Source organism: Nicotiana tabacum, chromosome 22 (assembly GCF_000715075.1).
Source record: "Nicotiana tabacum cultivar K326 chromosome 22, ASM71507v2, whole genome shotgun sequence".
Classification (NCBI taxonomy): domain Eukaryota; kingdom Viridiplantae; phylum Streptophyta; class Magnoliopsida; order Solanales; family Solanaceae; genus Nicotiana; species Nicotiana tabacum.
In genome coordinates, this window is record NC_134101.1 from 32,016,202 (window position 1) to 32,039,391 (window position 23,190).

Here is a 23,190-nt window from a genome sequence, read left to right on the forward strand (position 1 = left end):
TGACTGTTAAATTGTTATCTTGTACTCAGTCCTTGTTTGCTTATGCATTTTGTTCCAGTTCTCTCCCATGATTTGATTTGTACTGGTTATAGTCCTTCTTGGGCTATTGTTGTGATAATTGTGAAGCTGGAGGCTAGTGACTGATATAGGGCATGAGTGCCGGGTTGAGAGCTGCGTGAGTTATGTTGGGTCAGGCTGCATGATGCAGCAGTACTTGGATCGGGCTGCACGCTGCAACAGTGCTTGGATCGGGCTGTACGCTGCAACGGTGCTTGGATCGGGCTACATGCCATAGTAGTGCTTAGATCGGGCTGCACGCCGCAGTAATATATGGATTGGGCTGCACGCCGGAGCAGTATTGGCTTGGGCTGCACACCGCAGCAATATAGCGCTTGGGCGGTAGGAGCCCCTTCGGAGTCTGTACACACCCCAGTGAGCGCAATTACCTTGAGTGTGAGTATTGAGGCTGAGAACCGAGCGATTGAGCTGTCGTGTTAGATGAGTGACAGTAGCCCCTGTGAGGATGTATATTGCTTTTATTTATTGATGCACTTTGTTGCTAGTCATTTTGTTATGATGTTTTGGTGGACTTATACTGTGTCGCATGAGCTTAAAACGTCTTATTTTTGAAACACCAGTTTGAAAGTGTGCCTAAATTCCTTAACTGAAAATTCTGAAAAGAACTGTATTATGTGTAGCTCGGTTTTGATTTCCTCATTTCCTTATTTATTTCTGTTACTTGCTGAGGTGGTTGTACTCATGCTACACCCTGCACTTTATGTACAGATCCAGGTGTGTTTGATTACGGCGGTCATTGAGTTCGAGCGCGATCCAGTATCGGAGACTACGAGGTAGTTGCCGGCGTCCGCAGGACCTTGACTCTCCTTCTATATTCCTTTCTATCTTGTATTGATATTTAGACACTGGTTGTATTAGCTTGATTATCTAGATGCTCATGACTTAATGACACCCCGGTGTCGGGCTTTTCTTTTCTGCACTTTTATTTTGGGTTGAACTCTTTTACGAAGGTTTTTGTGCTAAATAGTCTTGAAATTATTTTTGAAATGAAATATTGGTTTGTTTTGGGAATGAGCCGACTTGCCTAGTTCCACGATAGGTGTCATCACGACATGTTAGGATTTTGGGTCGTGACACGAGAATTTTATTTTTTTATGGACCAGACTTTGTTCCGTCGTTAAATAAAAAGATAAAATCGGGCAATACTGACTAGAAATAAATCTTGTCCCAATAAGTATACTTTTAGGGACCATATTATACACTCATCGTTAAAACTTGGTCGCTAATAAGCCTTTTTCTTGTAATTCAATATTAGTTATTTAAGACTTTATATTATTATTTATCATAATAAATAATAAATCTGTTGTGGCTTTACAGGATATAGGAGTGGTGGATTGAACGGAGAAAATATAGACTTTACATGGTATGAACATTTCAAAGAAACGTGGTTTCTGTTAATATTAAATTCCATTGCTTTCTAATAGTTAAAACATTAAATTTGTATCCATGTACAGGCATCTGGTTGTTGAAAGCTTAAGCTCATTGAACGTAAGGGAGCTGAAGCAGCTGGAGAACAGACTTGAACGAAGCATTACTAGAATTAGGTCAAAAAAGGTAAAATAAAATTGTTAAGAATACTAGTAATATTTTTATTGTCCGTAATATATAACCTCTTAATAAGTATGTTAGGATCGGGTTACCAGGTAGTGCAGAATTTAGCCAAACAACGTTATAATGACAATAACAAAGACAATGCTAGTTGATAATAACGGCAATTAAAGAAGATAAAGAAGACACAAATTTAACGTGGTTCGGTTAAGGTGACCTACGTCCACAAGCGCAGAGGAACAATTTTACTATACCAATAAGAGTACAAAAGAGAGTACAAAATTAGAGTAAATACTCTAATTAGTCCCAAATACCCCAAGAGAATAACCTCACAAGATCACTCCAAAGAAAGGGTTCACACAAGTGTTTCCCAACACTCACTCTTTTACAAAATACTCTATAATGAATAAAGGAGGAGAATGAAAGACAAGAGTGAAAAGTTCTTGAATTAGTGTGTTTGCAAATGAGGAGAAGCTCCTCTATTTATAACAAGAAATTATTGGCCTAATAGTGGATATTATGTCATGGCAAATGTCATGATCCACAATTTTTGTTATAATGGATATTATGTCATGACAAATATCATGAAAATTTGGCCATATTATAAAATGGCTTTGAGATTTCTTATGTGGTTGAACAGCATGAGATGATACTAGCTAGCTGAAACTAAGAATTTAATAATCGCGACCTAATATTACTTAGTGTAGAAGGGATGAAGGCACGTGATGGGGAGAAATGTGCGAAAGGGGTGCCTGTTTGAAAGAAAACAAAATTATATCCAAGAATTATAGGCTGCGATAATATGTCATAATTGAAGTTTACGTAATCTTAAATTTGTTTGCATGAGGTCATTGCCTACGTGGTGTTTCATGACGTTTGCAAATTGTACGTATGTAGAGGGGATGAAGGCACGTGATGGGGAGAAATGTGCGACTTCCCCTTTCTTATGCTAAGACGTTTCCACTATAAATAGCTCCTAAGAGGTCCTCGTTTTTGCATCAACAAATAAGAAAACACAGTATTAACTAATTAACCTTGAGATAAGCATAAAAACACTCAATGGCAGGGAAGGTTGAGAAAGTGCTTGCAGTACTGATGCTTGCAATGCTTCTGTTTTCGGAGCATTTCATGGCTGCTAATCATGAAATTACAACAACTGAAGATAACTCTATTAGCCCTTTCTGCTTAGTAAAATGTTTACTAAGTGATTTGTGCAAAAGCAGCCATTTGTGCAGCTCAATGTGTTATTAAGTGCGCTGACAAAGATGAGGCCAATATAGCTGAAACTAAGGGCATAATAGGTGAGACTGCATACAACCAGTATGATGTTGGATGTGCCCTTGGCTACTGCTCTGAGTTCCTGTTGAATTATGGTATATATCTCTCTCTCCCTCTCTTGAATTACGTTACCAATCATATATATAGAGATCGATTATTTAATTGTGTCTTTAGCATGCTTCTTCGTGTGCGCGCGTGTCTAATTCCTTTTCATGGGTCAAACATAGATCATGGATATGGCAGTGAACTAGAGCCTAGCTAGTTTATTTCTTTAGTATTATGTTGAAGTACAACGTTACCATCACAGCGGATCTAGAATTTTTATCATATGGGTGCACCACTGAAGAAAGGAGAAAAAAAAATATTAAGTAGGAGTGATCTCTCCTCCTCTAGATAAATAACTCAGAATTCGACCAAGTGCACCAATATTGCCATCATATAACATTAGATCAATTTTAGAAAAATATATACATAAAATACCTAATTTCGCGAAAAGATCATGGGTTCGCGGGCCCCACATATTAGCCTATAAATCCGTCCCTCGTTACCATCTCATCTAAAAGATTAATTTAGCTGCTAGAAAGAACATAATCTTTATAGGCTTTTATTATATCTTTGTTATTCAAAATTAATAGTAGCATAAAATTAAAGGGTCAAATGATCTTTCTCTAATATGCATGTCTTCACCGGTTTTATTTATCTGTTAATAATGCAGATGAGAAGAGGTTCAACTGCTGCATGGTATACTGCCGCGAGGACAAAATGACCTGTCCTGTTGAGGTTGCAGCTTGAAGAAATGGTTGCCGCCCTAAAATTATCGCCTCATCAAATGGAAGTACACTACTGTTTCTACTTCCAGTGTTTAGTAGTAATAGTAAATAAGTGAGGCATGTTACTTATTCTTATGTTTTGTAATCTTTATGCTTTTTAATAATGTAATCTGTCTGTGTGCATGCCATGCATGCATACGACGCTAGCTACCACTTTTTATCTACTAAAAGAGAAGAGTAACTTATTTTGTCATTGCTGAATACTTATGCTCGATGGGGAAGCTAGCTTTCTGTAGCTAGAAAATTAGTTCGGGTGGGCAATATATGAATTCTTAATATCTAATTTGTTATATATGTCACGATCCGAAACTTTCCACCGACGGGACCGCGATGGCGCCTAACATTTCACTTACTAGGCAAGCCAACGTTAGAGAATCATTTACCAATTCCTTATTTCCGTTCAGTAATTAGCAATAATTAACTACGATGAAATATAATAAGTGCAGAATATCATAAATCTATATTAACTACTACCACCCGGATCTGGAGTCACAATTAACGAGCATTCTAGAACTTGCTACAAGTAATAGTCTGAAAGAAATACAACTGTCTGAATGAAAGAAAACAGTAGGATATAAAAAGATAGACGGGGACTTCAAGGTCTGTGAACGCCGACAGATCTACCTTGAGTCTCCGGACAGCGGACCAATAGCAAATCTCGACCAACCTGAGCCGGTATCAAAATCTGCACAGAAAGTGCAGAGTGCAGCATCTGTACAAACGACCCCATGTACTAGTAAGTATCGAGTCTAACCCCGACGAAGTAGTGACGAGGCTAAGGCAAGGCACCTACAATCAACCTGTACAATTTAACAGTTTATACGCAAATAACAGGCATGAAGAACTAAACAGAAAATGTCGGGAGGGGAGACATACTGAGGGGAATATAAGATAAAGAACTACAACAGAATGATCACCGGAGCAGTCAATATACCATGAATCAACAGGAATAATGAATATAGTAAAGAAGAATGCACGGCATCACCCTTCGTACTTTTACTCTCAATCTCACCATAAAATTTATAGAAACGGTACGGCATCACCATTCGTGCTTTTACTCTCATATCATGGAACGGCATCACTCTTCGTGCATTAACACTCACAATATGGCACGACATCACCCTTGGTGCATTAACACTCACAATATGGCACGGCATCACCCTTCGTGCATTAATACTCACAATACGACACGACATCACCCTTCGTGTATTAACACTCTCCCTTACCATAATGCAATTCATAAATAACAACAGGGAGATAGAATAACAAGTACAAGCCTTACTTCAACATTTGGTTCCATAATATCAATCTCAACTTTGAAATAAAAACTCAATTATCACCAGAAAATTCCGTAAACATGATAAGAACGATAATTTGAACAACACTAGTATAACACGTAGTAATTTGGCATAGGAATGAGAAAATATCAGAAAAACAGAGAAACATGGAAAAATATGTAAATTGGCGGCGCATAGGTACTCGTCACCTCACATATACGCCGCTCACATGAATTTCACTTAGCAAATAATCTAAGGTTCCTAATTCCCTCAAGTCAGGGTTAGACGCAACACGTACCTCGCTCCGAAGGCCACTTAATTCTCAATCACAGCTTTTTCTTTGGAATTCACCTTCAAATTACTTGTATCTATTCAAAAATGACTCAATAATATCAAATATTGCTAAAGGAATCAATTATATTGCATAAATTAAATTTTCCTCCAAAAACTCGAAAAATCGACCCCGGCCCGCTTGGTCAAAATCCGAGGTTCGGACCAGAATCATTTTACCCATTCACCCCCGAACCCGAATATGTAATTATTTTTGGAATCCGACCTCAAATTGAGGTCTAAATCCCCAAATTCCCGAAATTTTTATTTTCTACCCTAACCCTTAATTCTACCATGAAAAATCTAGATTTTTGGTTGAAAATTCAAGAAATGTAATGGGTAATTGAAAGAAACGAGTTAAGGAACACTTACCTATGATTTGGGGAAAAAATGTCTTTGAAAAATCGCCCTAGGCCTCCTATCCTTTTGAAAACGAAGAAAAATGGCTGGAGTCCGAATTAAATGCTCACTGCCCAGCAACCTTTGCACCTGCGGTGCTTTGGTCGCACTTGCGCATCCGCATGTGCGGACGGGGTGTGCGCTTTTGCGGAAAAGGGCTGGGCCAACTGAGGCCGCACCTGCGGACAGGGTTCCGCTTCTGCGGTCCTGCTCCTGCGGAGAAAAGTCCGCATCTGCGAAAAAATAAAGTCCAGGCCTGGGTCGCATCTGCGGGGCTCTCGCTCGCACCTGCGACCAAAGGCTCGCAGGTGCGGGCACACCAGATTTGGTGCACCAGCAGCCTTGTTGAGGTTTGAACTCAACACGCGCATCGCCCCGAACGGCACCTGAGCCCTCGGGGCTCCAAACCAAACATGCACGCAAGTCTAAAAATATCATACGGACCTTCTCGCGCGATCAAATCGCCAAAATAACACCTAGAACTCTAAATTTAGCACCAAATCAAATGAAATTCTCAAGAACACTTTAAAACTTCTAATTTCTCAATTGGACGTCCGAATCACGTCAAATCAACTCCCTTTCTCACCAAATTTCACAAACATGTCTTAAATATCATAATGAATTGGTACCGGGCTCTGGAACCAAAATATGGACCCGATACTAACAATGCCAAATATCAATCAATTCTTAAAAATAAATAATTTCCAAACTTTTAATTTTTATCAAAAAATCATAATTCAAGCTAGGGACCTCCGAATTCGATTCCGGGCATATGCTCAGGTCCCATAATTCGATACGGACCTACCGGGACTGTCAAAGCACGGATCCGTGTCTGTTTACCAAAAATGTTGACCGAAATCAACTAAAATTAATTTTTAAGGCAAAAATTCTTATTTTCATCAGTTTTCAACATAAAAGCTTTCCGGAAACCTTCCCAGACTGTGCACGCAAATCGAGGAGGGTAAAAATGAGATTTTTAAGGCTTAAGAGCGCAGATTCGAGTTCTAAAATATAAGATAACCTTTTGGGTCATCACATTCTCCACCTCTAAAACAACCGTTCGTCCTCGAACGGACATAGAAAAATACCTGGGCTGGTGAAAAGGTTGGGGTACCTACTCCGCATATCGGACTCGGACTCCCAAGTAGATGCCCCAATAGGCTGACCTCTGCACTGCACTCGAACTGAAGGGTAACTCTTTGACCTCAACTGACAAACCTGCTGGTCTAGAATGGCCACCGGCTCCTCCTCGTAAGTCAAATTCTTGTCCAACTGGACAGAGCTGAAATCTAACACGTGGGACGGGTCACCATGATATTTTCGGAGCATAGACACATGGAATACCAGATGAACTGAGGATAACCCTGGAGGCAACGCAAGTCTATAAGCTACCTCCCCCACTCTCTCAAGGATCTCAAATGGCCCGATATACCTAGGGCTCAACTTTCCCTTCTTCCCAAATCTCATAACACCCTTCATGGGCGATACCCGAAGCAATATTCTTTCTCCAACCATGAATGCAATATCACGAACTTTACGGTCAGCATAACTCTTTTGCCTGGACTGAGCTGCACGAAGTCGATCCTGTATAATCTTGACCTTGTCCAAGGACTCCTGAACTAAGTCTGTACCCAATAACCGAGCCTCCCCCGACTCGAACCACCCAACTGGCGACCTGCACCGTCTAGCATATAATGCCTCATATGGAGCCATCTGAATGCTCGACTGGTAGTTGTTATTGTAGGCAAACTCCGCTAACGGCAAAAACTAATCCCAAGAACCTCCAAAGTCAATAACACAGGCACAAAGCATATCCTCCAAGATCTGAATAGTACGCTTGGACTGACCGTCCGTCTGAGGATGAAATGTTGTGCTCAACTCAACCCGCGTACCCAACTCACGCTGAACTGTCATTCAAAAGTGCGAGGTAAACTATGTACCTCGATTAGAAATGATATACACGGGCACACCGTGAAGACGGACGATCTCACGAATATAAATCTCTGCCAACCGCTCCGAGGAATAAGTAACTGCCACAGGAATGAAATGCGCTGACTTAGTCAGCCTGTCCACAATGACCCAAACTGCATCGAACTTCCTCTGAGTCCGTGGGAGTCCGACAACAAAGTCCATAGTGATACGCTCCCACTTCCACTCAGGAATATCTAACCTCTGAAGTAAACCACCAGGTCTCTGATGCTCACACTTTACCTGCTGGCAATTTAGGCATCGAGCTACATAGGCAACTATGTCCTTCTTCATTCGCCTCCACCAATAATGCTGCCTCAAGTCCTGATACATCTTGGCGGTACCCGGATGTATAGAATACCGGGAACTGTAGGACTCCTCAAGGATCAACTCACGAAGTCCATCCACATTAGGCACACAAATACGACCCTGCATCCTAAAAACTCCGTCATCTCCAACGGTAACGTGCTTGGCACCACTGTGCCGCACTGTGTCTCTAAGGACAAGTAAATAAGGATCGTCATCCTGCCGATCTCTGATGCGCTCAAATAAAGAAGTCCGAGCAATTGTACAAGCTAGAACACAGCTGGGCTCATAAGCATCTAACCTCACGAACTGGTTGGCCAAGGCCTGAACATCCAATGCAAGCAGTCTCTCACCAACTGGAATATATGCCAGGCTACCCATACTGACTGACTTTCTACTCAAAGCATCGGCCACCATATTGGCCTTCCCAGGATGATATAATATGGTGATATCATAGTCTTTCAATAGCTCCAGCCACCTCCTCTGCCTCAAATTGAGTTCCTTCTGCTTGAACAAATACTGCAAGCTCCGATGATCAGTGAATACCTTACATGGCACACTGTAAAGATAGTGCCTCCAAATCTTCAGCGCGTGAACGATGGCTGCCAGCTCTAGATCATGAACAGGGTAATTCTTCTCATAAACCTTCAGCTACTGTGAAGCATATGCAATAACCTTGCCACCCTGCATCAATACCGCACCCACACCAATACGAGATGCATCACAATATACTGTATAAGATCCTGAACCTATGGAAAACACCAATAACGGTGCTGTAGTTAAAGCAGTCTTGAGCTTCTGAAAGCTCGCTTCACACTCGTCTGACCACCTGAACGGGGCACCCTTCTGGGTCAATCTGGTCAACGGGGCTGCTATGGATGAAAACCTCTCCACAAATCGACGGTAATAGCCTACCAAACCCAGGAAACTACGGATCTTTGTAGCTGATGTGGGTCTAGGCCAATTCTGGACTGCCTTAATCTTCTTAGGATCCACCTGAATACCCTCTGGTGATATAACGTGACCCTATAAAGAAACTGAACTCAACCAAAACTCGTATTTTGACAACTTAGCATATAACTGGCTGTCTTTCAGAGTCTGAAGAACGATCCGAAGGTGCTGATCATGCTCCTCTCGACTGTGGGAGTAGATCAAGATATCATCAATAAACACAACTACAAAGGAATCCAAGTAGGGTTTGAACACCCAGTTCATCAAATTCATGAATGTTGCTGGGGCATTTGTCAGCCTAAATAACATCACTAGAAACTCATAATGCCCATACCGAGTCCGAAAAGCTGTCTTAGGAACATCGGATACCCTAATCCTCAATTGATTGTAGCCAAATCTCAAATCAATCTTTGAAAATACCTTGGCACCCTGAAGCTGATCAAATAAATTATCAATCCTCGACAATGGATACTTGTTCTTGACAGTGACTTTGTTCAATTGCCGATGGTCTATACACATCCTCATCGATACATCTTTCTTCTTCACAAACAACACAGGTGCACCCCAGGGCGAGACACTAGGTCTAATGAAGCCCTTATCAAGCAAATCTTGTAACTGCTTCTTCAATTCTTTCAACTCTGGCGGGGCCATGCAATATGGCGGAATGAAAATAGGCTGAGTGCCCGGAGCCAAATCAATGCCGAAATCAATATCACTGTCGGGTGGCATTCCCGGCAGGTCTGCAAGAAACACCTCTGGAAACTCACGAACAACCGGCACTGAATCCATGGAAGTAACCTCCGCATTAGAATCGCGGACATAAGCCAAATAAGCTAGACACCTTTCTCGACCATATGCTGAGCCTTCATATAAGAGATAAACCTGCTGGCAGAATGGCCAAGATTCCCTCTCCACTCTAATCGAGGCAACCCCTGCAAGGCTAAGGTCACCATCTTGGCATGACAATCTAATATAGCATGATAAGGTGACAGCCAATCCATACCCACTATGACATCAAAATCAACCATGTCGAGAAGTAGAAAATCTACACGAGTCTCAAGACTCCCAATGGTGACCACACACGAACGGTAAACACGATCTACAACAATAGCATCTCCTACTGGTGTGGACACAAACACAGGAGAACTCAAAGAATTACGGGACATAACCAAATAGGAAGCAAAATAGGATGACACATAGGAGTAAGTAGATCCCGGATCAAATAGAACTGAAACATCTCTACTGCAAACTGAAATAGTACCTGTGATAACAACATCAGATGACTCATCCTCAGGCCTGGCTGTGAAAGCATAACACAGGGGCTGGGCCCCACCACCCTGAACTACATCCCTGGGACGGCCTCTAGCTTGCTGGTCTCCACCTCTAACGGCCTGACCTCCACCTCTAACTGTTTGGCCCCTACCTCTGGCTGCCTGACCCCTGCCTCTGGCTGGCTGAGCAGGTGGTAAAGCAACTGGTGCCGGAACCATGGTACGAGAACTCTGATGCTGTGAGCTGCCCGTTGCCCGAGGGTAAAATCTAGCAATGTGCCTCAAATCACCACAAGAATAATATAACCTCGGCTGCTGTGACTGCTGACCCTGAAACTGACCCTGTCGACTTGAATGACCACCCTGATAACTCTAGAGTGGAGGTGCACTAATAGGAGCTAGTGGGGCACTGTAGGCTAGCTAGTCGGAATAATGCATCTGAGGGCCACGACCACCTGAGGCACCGTGGGATGCCTGGAGTGTTGAATGAAACGGCCTGGGAGGATGGCCTCTACCAAAAGTACTCCTGCCTCTTGTTTTTACACATAAGAAACCTATCTTTTACACATACGAGATTTAAAAAAGATACTTTTTAAATTTTAACATTGTAAAAAGTCATGAAGGCAAAATACCCCGGTCAAGTCATGACTTGTGAACCACTAAACAAGATAAGTAATAAAGATAGTACCAAATCATAACGTCATGACTTACAAATAATTTAACAGGACAAATAAAATAATTTAGTATCACAATATGACAATCCCTCATGATTTGTAAATAATTTAATAAGATTGGTAAAATATAAATAGTACCAAATCATGCTAATCGATCCATCAAGTGAATAGGAAACTAGTATATAGCTATTGTATATAGAGTTTTTTTTTTAACATCAAAATGGGAGTTCCAGAACTATGAAAATTCAAAGAAAGAGATGGTTTACCTAAAAAGAGGTGGATTGTATATTGGACATTAAATGGTAAGTGACTCTTTCTATGAAATATACTCTCAATTCACCCGTCAAATACGAACTCTTTCTTTCGATTCACACAATGAAACACCAGCTTTTATTATTTTCTTTTAATTGTTGATTGTTACAGACTGAACCCACTACAGGACCAACAATGTAGAAGCATTATTGTTAATACCATATAGTGAGATGGATGATATTTCTCACGTTTAATTATCTTGAATTTAAGTTCTGGTAATAAGGAACTCGTCGAAGGAACACCTTTCCTTTAATGAGCTTTACATAATGCGAATCTCGATTAGACAGGCTAGTTAGTTTTGGCTACCGAATGCATAAAACAATATAACCTTAAACACAATATTTTATCTTCACTACGTACTACAGGGACTTCCAAATTTTCCTACGTGAAATGTAAAAATAATGCATAAGAGAATAGTAACATCAAGATTCGAATGATCAAGATTCAAGTTTTCAGCTATAAAAATGCTAAACCACGAGTGATTCAGTAATTATTTTGTTCAATGTAAAAGTTGTAGTACAATATTAATTTCTTTTATTATAATCATACCCCTAAGTTTGAGTTGTCCTGACTTTCTTTCTTGAATAAAACCATATAAAGTACCATGATTTGATCATTCCCATATTAAGCTAAATTGCTCATGCAGTTTGTTGGCTTTTGCCTCTTTAAGCAATAACTTGAATAATTCATGACCTTCATGGTTTGTTTGCCTTATCAAGCTGAGAATTGAAGCAACTGATTGAAATAAAACTAGCATATATTCTGCTAGTGGAAAGGCAATTTTATCAGAACAGGACTTTCTTTTTTACCTTCTTAATTCATGATACTTTATTTATTACTGATATTGTCATGACCCAAAATTCACAAGTCGTGATGGCACCTAACCCGACTCGTTAGGTCAGCCAATTAACAGTTAACACAATTCTAATAAAATAAATGTGATCAACAATTGATATATCTGGATTCCAAACAATAACCCAAGGACTGGTAGTACAAGACATGAGCTACTAAGACTGAATTACTGCAAAAACGGATGTGAAATAAATACAACTTCTGTTTGAAATGTACATAAACAAAATTCAACTCTAGAACTACCCAGGGAGAAATGGTAGCCACATCCGGAAGGCACGAACATCTTCAGAGTCAGACCCCATCATCCACCGCAGCTCCGCTCTACAAATCTGCACGCAAGATGCAGAAGTGTAGTTTGAGTACAACCGACCCCATGTACTCACTAAATATATTGACTAATCACGATGAAGTAGTGTAAATTCGCCGACAATATTAATATGATCATTTCTAGCAAATTTTGGACGATTGTGAGCGTAACTAATTAACGCAACCTCATTTAGTTTACATGAGCTTAATATATCTTTTCCTTTCGTTGTGCTTGGCTAAGTTTCATATATCCCAAGAAATTAAAGGTCTTTCACTGCAACTTTTTTTTGGGGTTTGCAACCGTACCCTATATTTGTACCACATTTTAACCTGTACTCTATTTTTAAAATTTATTTATCCTGCAGTCTATAGTTTTGTCATGAGTTTTATCCGAAACTTCAGTCTAAATATGCTGAAGTTATTTAGTACATTTGTTAAAACTTCAGACTAAGTATGCTTAAGTTTTTAGTTCAGTTGCTAAAATTTTAGACTAAATATGCTTAAGTTATTTAGTTCATTTGCTAAAATTTCATACTAAACATGTTTAAATTTTTTAGTTCATTTCTTAAAACTTCAGACTAAACATGCTTAAGTTTTTTAGTTCATTTGCTAAAATTTCAGACTAAACATGCTTAAGTTTTTTAGTTCATTTGCTAAAATATCATACTAAAGATGCTTAAGTTTTTGTCTTGCAATATGTAATTTTCTAACGAGTATTTGCTAATGCATGCTGAAGTTATTTAGTTTATTTGCTAAAACTTCATACCAAAACATGCTGAAATTTTGTCATGCAGTCTACAATTTTGTCATGAGTATTATCCGAAACTTCAGCCTAAACAAGCTGAAGTGTTTTAGTTCATTTGCTACAACATCAGACTAAACATGCTTAAATTTTTATCTTACATTATGTAATTTTCTAATTAGTTTTTTCTAATGCATGCTGAAGTTATTTAGTTCATTTGCTAAAAGTTCATACCAAAACAAGTTTTGCCCTGCAGTCTACAGTTTTGTAAATAGTCTTTTATTAAAGAAGGGCAAAATCGTCTTTTTAAAATACTTTTAACAAAAAAATGGGTACGGATACAAACGAATAAACAAAATAGGTATAAGTTAAAAAGAGAATAGGACGCCCCATGCAATTTTTACACTTTTGTACATGTAATTTTTAGGAATAGTCGTCTCGTTTTAACACCTCTAACCATGCATCATGATTTCACACTTATATGGACAGATGTATCTAGAGGTCTATGTAAGGATAATTGACTAAACCATCTCAATTAGCAACCTTTCTGAATTTATCCCTTGAACGTGCTACTGCACTCTCTTTCAAATGTGGTCATTTCTAATAAGTGCAATTACAAGCTAATGTGAATAGCCATTATTTCTTCTGCGAAGTTTTATGGTTTTCCCCCATTTTGACGGAGAAAATTGGCTCAAAATGGTTGCTCTATGGTTTTCCCCATTTTGGTTGGTTCTTTTTTCCATTTCATGAAATGGTTAAATCACCTATGATCAGAACCCTAGCAAGAAAAGCTGGCCTGTTTTATCCAGTCATTGACTTCGGATTATTTCTTGCTTTCTCTATTTATCATTCGGGGTCTTGTGGGTCAATTACAACAGAGAATATAATCTAAATTTTGTGGAGAGAAATTAATGGACTTTGTTAATGGTAAAACTTTCTACATAAATGGGTGCAATTCTTACAGTTTAATGGACCATGATGTGGATTAGAGGAATGCTACTAGCTGGTGCTAAGATGGATCTCACTTTATGTGGAACTTGGGCTTTTAATGATGGTGGATACAAATGCTATGCAGATTTCCCTTGATGCGTAGATTAGATGGAAGAGTGTTTAGAGTAAGGACAACTTGTTGTCAGTACCAAGTACCAATTGTATACGGTTAAAATCGGGCTCACCCGATTTTACTATTTGACCGAGACCAGGAGCTTGCATCGAAGGATGGCCTCGTAACGGAACAGACTAAACCACGAGGATAAGGTACCGAGTTCAGAATCGAGGTAGCTGTCGAGATCGAGGCTAGTAGCAATCGAAGCCAAAAGAGACAGACATCGAGCAGGATCGAAGATAACACAATAACATAAAGGCGAGATAACCGTGACTGGTCGAAGATCATGACGTAAATCTCGGAACGGATCAAATCAGAAATGGTTTATTAGCTAATCATGGAATTTTCTTCTTTAATTACAATTATACCATAAGTGAAATTCCTCTACTATTTAAAGGAGGGGTTCTAATCATCTGTAACACACATTGTTCACAGATTTCAAAGAAATATAATTCTCTTTCTCGTTTATACTATTGTTCATCAGCTTGCTATATTTTAATTGTTCTTACATCAACAAGTTCGAAGGTATCCAAACTCGAGGGTTGAGTTTCATTCTAACACTGGTTTGCTTTACTTTATAGTTCATTTCTGTTATTAATCTTCATATTTATCAATTTGTATTAAGTGAAATCATATGTCCTTAGAACCACATTATAAGTTTAATTGTTATCCAATTTTAAGGTTAAATACCAAATTTTACAGATTTGGAATAGATAGGCTGAACGAAGATAATACTAAGTCATGTTAGTCGGTCGAATGGTTTTGTGCCCTATTACAAACTTGTTTTTAGTTTTATGATCGCATTTATTTTTATAGACATGAGAGATTTGCTTTTATACATAAGAGACCTATCTTTTACACATACGATATTTAAAAAAGATACTTTTTAAATTTTAACATTGTAAAATGTCACAAAGGCAAAATACCCCGGTCAAGTCATGACTTGTGAACCACTAAACAGGATAAGTAATAAAGATAGTACCAAATCATAACGTCATCACTTACAAATAATTTAACAAGACAAATAAAATAATTTAATATCATAATATGACAATCCCTCGTGATTTGTAAATAATTTAATAAGATTGGTAAAATATAAATAGTACCAAATCATGCTAATCGACCCATCAAGTGAATAGGAAACTAGTATATAGCTATTTTATATAGAGTTTTATTTTTAACATCAAAATGGGAGTAACTTGGATCTCTGATCAAGTCCAGAACTATGAATATTCAAAGAAAGAGATGGTTTACCTAAAAAGAGGTGGTTTGTATATTGGACATTAAATGGTAAGTGACTCTTTTAAAGAAATAAACTCTCAGTTCACCCGTCAACTACGAACTCTTTCTTTCGATTCACACAATGAAACACTACAGAACCAACAATGTAGAAGCATCATTGTTAATACCATATAGTGAGATGGATGACATTTCTCACGTTTAATTATCTCGAATTTAAGTTTTGGTAATAAGGAACTCGTCGAAGGAACACCTTTTCTTTAATGAGCTTTACATAGTGCGAATCTCGATTAGACAGGCCAGTAAGTTTTGGCTACCGAATGCATAAGAGAATATAACCTTAAACGCAATATTTTGTCTTCACTATGTGCTACAGGGACTTCCAAATTTTCCTACGTGAAATTTAAAAATAATGCATAAGAGAATAGTAACATCAAATTTAAAAATTTAGTTTCTTTTATTATAATCATACCCCTAAATTTGAGTTGTCCTGAATAAAGTACCATGATTTGATCATTCCCATATTAAGCTAAACTGCTCATGCAGTTTGTTGGCTTTTGCCTCTTTAAGCAATAACTTGAATAAGTCATGACCTTCATGGTTTGTTTGCCTTATCAAGCTGAGAATTGAAGCAACTGATTGAAATAAAACTAGCATGTATTCTGCTACTGGAAAGGCAATTTTATCAGAACATGACTTTCTTTTTGTCACGACCCGACATTTTCCATCGACGGGTCCGTGATGGTGTCTAACATTTCACTTGCTAGGCAAGCCAACGTTAGAGAATCATTTACCAATTCTTTATTTCCATTCAGTAATTAGCAATAATTAACTACGATAAAATATAACAAGTGCGGAATATCATAAATCTATATTAACTACTATCACCCGGATCTGGAGTCACAATTCACGATCATTCTAGAATTTACTACAAGTAATAGTCTGAAAGAAATACAACTGTCTGAATGAAAGAAAACAGTAGGACATAAAAGATAGACGGGGACTTTAAGATCTGTGAACGCCGACATATCTACCTTGAGTCTCCGAACAGCGGACCAGTAGCAAATCTCGATCAACCTGAGCCGGTATCAAAATCTGCATAGAAAGTGCAAAGTGCAGTATCAGTACAACCGATCCCATGTACTGGTAAGTGTCGAGCCTAACCTCGAAGAAGTAGTGACGAGGTTAAGGCAAAGCACCTACAATCAATCTGTACAATTTAACAGTGTATACACAAATAACAGGAATGAAGAACTAAACAGAAAATGTCGGGAGGGGAGACATACTGAGGGGAATACAAGATAAAGAACTACAACAGAATGATCACCGGAGCAGTAAATATACCATGAATCAACAGGAATAGTGAATACAGTAAAGAGGAATGCACGGCATCACCCTTCATGCTTTTACTCTCAATCTCACCATAAAATTAATAGAAACGGCACGGCATCACCCTTCGTGCTTTTACTCTCATATCATGACACGACATCACCCTTCGTGCATTAACACTCACAGTATGGTACGGCATCACCCTTCGTGCATTAATACTCACAATACAGCACGGCATCATCCTTCATGCATTAACACTCACAATATGGCACGACATCACCCTTCGTGCATTAACACTCTCCCTTACCATAATGCAATGCATAAATAATAACAGGGAGATAGAATAACAAGTACAAACCTTACTTCAACACTTGGTTCCATAATATCAATCTCAACTTTGAAATAAAAACTCAATTATCACTAGAAAATTCCGTAAACACGATAAGAATGATAATTTGAACAACACTAGTATAACACGTAGCAATTTGGCATAGGAATGAAACAATATCAGAAAAACAGAGAAACATGAAAAAACATGTAAATTGGCCGCGCATAGGTACTCGGCACCTCACATATACGCCGCTCACATGAATTTCACTTAGCAAATAATCTAAGGTTCCTAATTCTCTCAAGTCAGAGTTAGACACAACACTTACCTCGCTCCAAAGGCCACTTAATTCTCAATCAAAGCTTTTCCTTTGGAATTCACCTCCAAACCACTCGTATCTATTCAAAAATGACTCAATAATATCAAATATTGCTAAAGGAATCAATTATATTGCATAAATTAAATTTATCAAATTTTTCTCCAAAAAGTCGAAAAATCGACCCCGGGGCCGCTTGGTCAAAACCCGAGGTTCAGACCAAAATCCTTTTACCCATTCACCCCCGAGCCCGAATATGTAATTAGTTTTGGAATCCGACCTCAAATCGAGGTCTAAATCCCCAAATTTACGAAATTCCTAGTTTCTACCCTAACCCCTAATTCTACCATGAAAACTCTAGATTTTCGGTTGATAATTCAAGGAATGTAATGGCTAATTGAAAGAAAATGGTTTATAATCACTTACCAACACTTTGGGAAAGAAAATGACTCTTGGAAATTGCCTCTACCCGTTTGGTTCTTGAAAAATATTGAAGAAATGGCTTAAGCCCGTGTTTGATTCTGTTTTATGCACTGGGCGACAGTGTGCATCGCGTTCGCGAGGCCACTGTCGGGTTCGCGAAGGTACTGACTGCCAAGATTTCGCGTTTGCGATGGTTACAACCCCCTGGCCTTCGCGTTCGCGAGACGTTGCTCGCGTTCGAGATGAAGGAACGACCCCCCCCCCCCAGGTCCCCACATGCTCCGCGTTCGCGTTGAGCCGGTCGCGTTCACGAAGGGTAAATCCCCCATCACTTCGCGTTCGCGAAGAAGAAGTCTCAGCCTCATCAGGTTACTCTTCGCGTTCGCGAGAGGACCTTCGCGAATGTGAAGAAAGATATGACACACACCAGAATCTGCAGAAAACCAGATTTTTTCCAAGTCCAAAACATATTGTGGCCTATCCGAAATTCACCCGAGCCCTCGGAGCTCCAAATAAACATGCACACAAGTGTAAAAATATCATACAGACCTGCTCGCGTGATCAAATCGCAAAAATAACACCTAGAACTCTAAATTTAGCACCAATTCAAATAAAATTTTCAAGAACACTTTAAAATTTCTATTTTCTCAACACCAATTATTGTAATTAATTCCATAAGGAGATACTAAATTTTCCAATAAAATCTAAAATTAACTCAAAAATCGTTCGTGGGTCCCACGTATCAGAACCCGACAAAAGTTGCAGAATATGAACGCCTCTCCAACCACGAGTCCAACCATATAAATTTTTCCAAAATCCGATACCAACTCGACCCTCAAATCTTCAATTAAAGCCTATGAAGATTTTCACCATTTTCAACCCAATCTTTACCCATTTAAACTTAATAATCTTTCCACAACCTTATTGGTATATATACATAATACTCTTACTCTCAAGAATCATACTATAAATCACCCATTTTTACTCCAAACCCGAAATTGAAGGATTGAGGAAAGAAATTCTTACCTCTTTGAAGCCCAAGCAAGATCCTTGTGAAATCTTCAAACCTTGAACAAGAATTGATGGATAAATGACTAAGTCTTCACTTTCTCTCTAAAATGCTCTCACCACTCTCTAAAATATCAGATTTTGGCTAAAAATGAGCTTCAAGGGCTATAAATCGAAGTTGGGTCGGGTAAAAAATTAGAAAGAATGGAAGCTCCGACGCAGTTATGCAATCGCATAACAGGTATGCGGTCCGCATATCCGCCGCATAATTTGGCCTCCTCTGACCCGGTCTGCGGTCATTATGCGGCCCGCATACTTGTTATGTGGTCGCATAATGCACCGCAAAATAGGTCTGCAGTCGCATAGTGCACCGCAGAGTTTCCTCAAATCTTGCCCCTCTCCTGATCTACTTTGGGACTATTATGCGGTTCGTAGAGTGATTCTGTGACCGCATAGTGGTTGCAGAAAGGACAATTTTCCGACAAAATTTTTCTTTACACATCGGTGCATTGTTCAACCCAAAAAGTCCGAGCCGCGGCGAACAAGCTCGACACGAGAAATTTCTATAATCTTTGTACAAATTGATCTACCTCGGCACCACCAAACCTCAATTTCCTTAGTAAAATTTCTCCGAGGTCATTACACATAAGTTAACATCCGGTCAACCTTTTCAACTTAAATTTTAAACCTTGGAAGTAAGTGCTCCAAATCATTTCAAAACCTCAGCGAACCCAAACCAATTACCCCGGCAAGCCAAATAACAACTTTAATTCATAATTTGAGCAGTAAATGGGGGAACGAGATTGCAATAGTCAAAACGACCGGCCGGATTGGTACAGGTTCACACAAGTGTTTTCCAACACTCACTCTCTTGCAAAATACTCTATAACGAAATAAAGGAGGAGAATAAAAGACAAGAGTGAAAAGCTCTTGAATTGGTGTGTTTGCAAATGAGGAGAAGCTCCTCTATTTATAGCAAGAAATCCTTAGCCTAATAGAGGATATTATGTCATGACAAATGTCATAATTCACAAATTTTGTTATAATGGGTATTATGTCATGGCAAATATCATGAAAATTTGGCCATATTACAAAATGGCATCTTCAACCCCTGGAATGCCATCATTTTTCTTGAAGACCCATTTGCAACCAACAATTCTTTTTCCTGATGGCGGCTTCACAAGAGACCAAGTACCATTCTTGTGGAGAGATTCAATTTCTTCATTCATTGCAATCAGCCACTTGGCTGAGTCAGCACCAGAAACTGCTTCTAAATATTTTGATGGTTCTCCTTTCTTCAGTTTCCTGTGTAACTGAAAAGCAAATGCAACATAATCTCCAAACCTTAATGGTTGTTTACCTTCTCTTCTTGGTCTATGTTAGGATATAGAATACTCCTCTTCTTCTGGTTTAACTTCAGGAGTCTCAACTTCAAGAATTTCAGCTTCTGTCTCAACTTTAGGAGTTTCAACTATATTTTGTTCCAAAGTTGATGAGCTTGGCTTAGAAGGAATACCAATCTCAATCTTCACCTGGTTCTGTGTACACTTTCCTTTATCTGTATTACAAGAACTAGAAGACTCTTTTCTAGAATATAACATAGAGGATTCATTAAAGGTTACATATCTGCTAATTATATATTTTGGTGTCGTGGGATCAGGATACCATAGTCGGTATCCTTTCACCCCAGATGCATACCCAAGGAAAATGCACTTTTTAGCCTTTGGCTCTAATTTTCCATCATTTACATGCATGTATGCAGGGCAACCAAATATCTTTAAAATTAGAATAATTAGCAGGAGTACCTGACCACATTTCCTTTGGAGTCTTAAAGTTCAAAGATGCAGAAGGAGCTCGGTTGACAATATAACAAGCTGTAGAGATAGCTTCTGCCCAAAAGGCGTTTGTCAACCTAACATTTGAAATCATGCAACGAGCCATTTCCAAAAGAGTTCTATTCATCCTTACTGCCACACCATTTTGCTGAGGTGTCATTCTCACAATACGATGTCGAGCAATTCCTTCATTCTAGCAAAATTCGTTGAATTCATCATTACAAAAATTCAAGCCATTATCTGTTCTAAGCCGCTTAACCTGTTTTCCTGTTTGCTTCTCAATCAAAACTTTCCATTGTTTGAAATTTAAGAAAACATCACTTTTATTTTTCAGGAAATAGACCCAAACTTTTTTTGAATAATCATCAATGAAATTTAACATATACCTGGCACAACCTTTTGATGGGGTACGTGAAGGACCCCAAAGATCTGAATGAATGTAATCCAAAGTACATTTTGTTCTATGAATCGCTGGAGATTTGAAGCCTAATCTTTTCTACTTCCTGAACACACAATTTTCATAGAACTCCATATTTTCCGTACTTTGGCCACGTAAGAGACCTCTTTTGCTAAGGATGGAAAGATCCTTTTCACTCATATGCCCCAATCGGATATGCCACAATTTGGTGATGTCAGAATCTGATTTATCTGATATTGAAACTGCAACGGCACCTGTAACAGTAGATCCCTAAAGAGTATACAACGTACCAGATCTGCGTGCTTTCATGTTCACAAGAGCACCATGAGAAATTTTCAGAACTCCACCTTCACCTGTGTACTTGCACCCAAGAGATTCTAGAGTATCCAAAGAGATGAGATTTTTCTTCAAGTCAGGAACATGTCTAACATCGATGAGAGTTATTACTACATCTTCATTCATTTTGATTCGGACTATACCTTTTCCAATAACTTTGCAGGCAGCATTGTTTTCCACCAAGACAACTCCACCTCCAATAGATTCATATATAGTAAATAAATTCTGACTGGGACACATATGATAAGAACAACCCTAATCTAAAATCCACTCATTGTTAGATTTGAAACTATTATTAGTTGCTAAATAAATAGTTCTCTCAGTCTCATCAGCAGCTACACTTGCTTCGGCAATGTCAGTATTTTTGTTCTCATTTTTTCTTTTCTGCATGCTTTTCTTTTTGTTTTTCAATTTAAAGCATTTAGAAATAATGTGACCTTTCTTATGACAATATTTGCACATGACATTTGTGTATCTGGATTTTGACCTTGATTTAGGTTTCTCACTACTTGAATCTTTCTTATTGGATCTACCTCTTATGAATAAGCCTTTCCCTTGGTTCCCACTAGATTCCCCAGTAATATCTCTATGTATTTGTTCTTTTGATTTCAAAATAGATTTGATATCTTTATAAGAGATATTATCCTTTCCATAAAGCATAGTATTTCTTATATGTTTAAACGACTGGGGTAAGGAAACAAGCAATAATACAGCTTGATCCTCATCTTTGATTTCAGCATCTATGTTAGTTAAATCCATAGGAAGAGAATCAAAAGTATCAAGATATGTAAGTATAGAGGTACCTTTAGCCATACGAAAAGTGTAGAGTTTTTGCTTTAGGTAAAACCTGTTTTCTACTGTTCTTTTCATATATGGGGTTTTAAGCTTTTTCCATATGCCTTTGGCTGAGCTTTCTGCTGCAACTTCACACAAAACCTAATTTGAAAGATTTAAAATAATACCTTCTTTTGCCTTTTTGTCTATGACGGCAAACTTCCCGTCCGTTATTTTATCCGGCATCTTCTCCTTTCCTTGCATTGCCAAATCTAAGCCATCTTGAATTATGATAGCTTCCATCTTTAATTGCCACATTCCGAAGTTTGCACTTCTGTCAAATTTCGCAACATAAGACTTTGTTAGAGTCATTTTGGCTATTAAAACTAACCCGGTTAGATCTGGCTCTGATATAAATGTGTTAGGATCGGGTTACCGGGTAGTGCAAAATTTAGCCAAACAACGTTATAATGACAATAACAAAGACAATGCAAGTTGATAATAACGGCAATTAAAGAAGATAAAGAAGACACAAATTTAATGTGATTCGGTCAAGGTGATCTACGTCCGCAAGTGGAGAGGAGCAATTTTACTATACCAACAAGAGTACAAAAGAGAGTACAAAATTAGAGTAAATATTCTAATTAGTCCCAAATACCCCAAGAGAATAACCTCATAAGATCACTCCAAAGAAAGGGTTCACACAAGTGTTTCTCAACACTCACTCTTTTACAAAATACTCTATAATGAAATAAAGGAGGAGAATAAAAGACAAGAGTGAAAAGCTCTTGAATTGGTGTGTTTGCAAATGAGGAGAAGCTCCTCTATTTATAGCAAGAAATTATTGGCCTAATAGTGGATATTATGTCATGACAAATGTCATGATCCACAATTTTTGTTATAATGGATATTATGTCATGGCAAATATCATGAAAATTTGGCCATATTATAAAATGG

At 38.6% G+C, this 23,190-nt stretch overlaps 1 pseudogene; it reads left to right on the top strand.

Moving 5' to 3' along the window:
- The first annotated feature begins 2,642 nt into the window (after window positions 1–2,642).
- Window positions 2,643–3,787, top strand: LOC107770811 (uncharacterized; annotated as a pseudogene).
- Window positions 3,788–23,190: the final 19,403 nt, after the last annotated feature.